Source organism: Myotis brandtii, unplaced genomic scaffold (genome assembly GCF_000412655.1).
Source record: "Myotis brandtii unplaced genomic scaffold, ASM41265v1 scaffold415, whole genome shotgun sequence".
Lineage (NCBI taxonomy): Eukaryota > Metazoa > Chordata > Mammalia > Chiroptera > Vespertilionidae > Myotis > Myotis brandtii.
In genome coordinates, this window is record NW_005365953.1 from 341,100 (window position 1) to 343,018 (window position 1,919).

A 1,919-nucleotide genomic window follows, 5' to 3' on the forward strand; every position below is an offset into this window, starting at 1 on the left:
CTCCACGTCCAGGTAACAGAGCTACAAACAAAATTCTGGTTGGGCCCCTGTGCTCAGGGCCAGTGGCACCATCTTCTCAGTGGATGTGTTAGAAAGAGCCACAAGGTAGGAGCGTGGAGCAGCCTCACTTTCTAGCAGAAGGAAGATATGGTTACTTATGATAGCACCTGTCATACCTTCCCCACTCATGCACAAAGCCTTTCCTTACCCTGGTGGTGACCATGGGCACAGCTCCATGGTGCGTTCCTCTTTTAACCCTAAAACAAGTTTTCAAAGTATATCATTTAGGGGGTTGCCTGCTCTGAATGAGGTGTTGTGTTCTTTTCTCACATGAGCTCAGTGAATATCTTGATTTCTTATTAAGGTAACAGTTGATGACAGTCATTTAATCTCTATCAGATACATCATTATGATTATTGATTTCTTTACCAGAATTGTAAATGCCCTACATTTTCTCATGTGCATAAATTATAGATCAAAAGTTAAAAATGTATATTAAACCGATAAATCAAAAACTGTCAGTAAACACTTGTTTCTGAATAATTCCTCTCAATTATCGGAATCCTATTTGAAACTTAATATATATCATATCTTTTTTAAAAGTAACCAGTGACGTCTTTTGCTATGTATGCATAATCATTGACTGTCACTCTACAATGTAGATACTTCAAGAAGACTTTGCACTAAGAATCTAGATGTTAGGATAAATATGGTTATCAGATGGTTATCATTTGTCCAAAGATGTGAACACAACAGAAGAGATGAAAATGGAGAAATGTCTCAGAAAGCAGTGCTGGAAAAAGCAAGGTGAATTTCATCTGTTTCTAATGGTAGCATTGGGCTGGACAAGTAACTTAGATTAACCCTGAAATGAAACCTTGAAATACTGAAATGATTAAAGAAAGATGGATCTAAATTTAGCAAAAAAGATCTGGAAGGAAGTTTTGTTGATAATTTTAATGGTGAATATGCTACAAGCTTTTCTCTTGAGCAGTTTGTTGTTTGGGCCTTGACCCCATGATCAGCTAGCTCCCTCATGTCTCAGAGCTGCAAAATGAGGGCAATCAGATCATTGTCAGAATTAAATGAGATAATGCACACATCCAGGAGCTGACAACGTGGTGGAACTATTACAGAATACTCTGTAACTTTGTTTATTAGACTAGAGGCCTGGTGTACAAAAATTTGTGCACTTGGGGGGGGTCCTTCAGCCGGTCTGTGCCCTCTCACAGTCTGGGACCCCTCGGGGGATGACCACCTGCTGGCTTAGGCCCACTCCCCGGGGGATTGGGCCTAAGCTGGCAGTCAGACATTCCTCTGGCAGCCCAGGAGCCCTCAGGGGATGTCCACTTGCCAGCAGGGAGCAGGCCTAAGCTGAAGTCGGACATCCTTAGCACTGCTGAGGAGGCGGGAGAGGCTCCCACCACCACCACTGTACTGGCAGCCATCAGCCTGGCTTGTGGCTGAGCAGAGCTCCCCTGTGGGAGCGCACTGACCACCAGAGGGCAGCTCCTGCATTGAGCATCTGCCCCCTGGTGGTCAGTGTGTGTCATAGTGACCAGTCATTCCCAGTCATTCTGCTGTTAGGATCAATTTGCATATTACCTTTTTATTATATAGGATAGAGGCCTGGTGCATGGGTGGGGGCCAGCTGGTTTGCCCTGAAGGGTGTCCCGGATCAGTGTGGGGGTCTCTCTGGGGTGCCTGGCCAGCCTCGGTGAGGGGCTGATGGCTGTTTTCAGGTTTGCCACAGCCCCTTCAGGGTGGGGGTCCCTGCTAGGGTGCCTGGCCAACCTGGGTGAGGGGCTGATGGCTATTTGCAGGCTGACCACACCCCCTTCAGGGTGGGGGGCCCTGCTGGGGTGCCTGGCCAGTCTGGGTGAGTGGCTGATGGCTGTTTGCAGGCTGGCCAAGCCCCC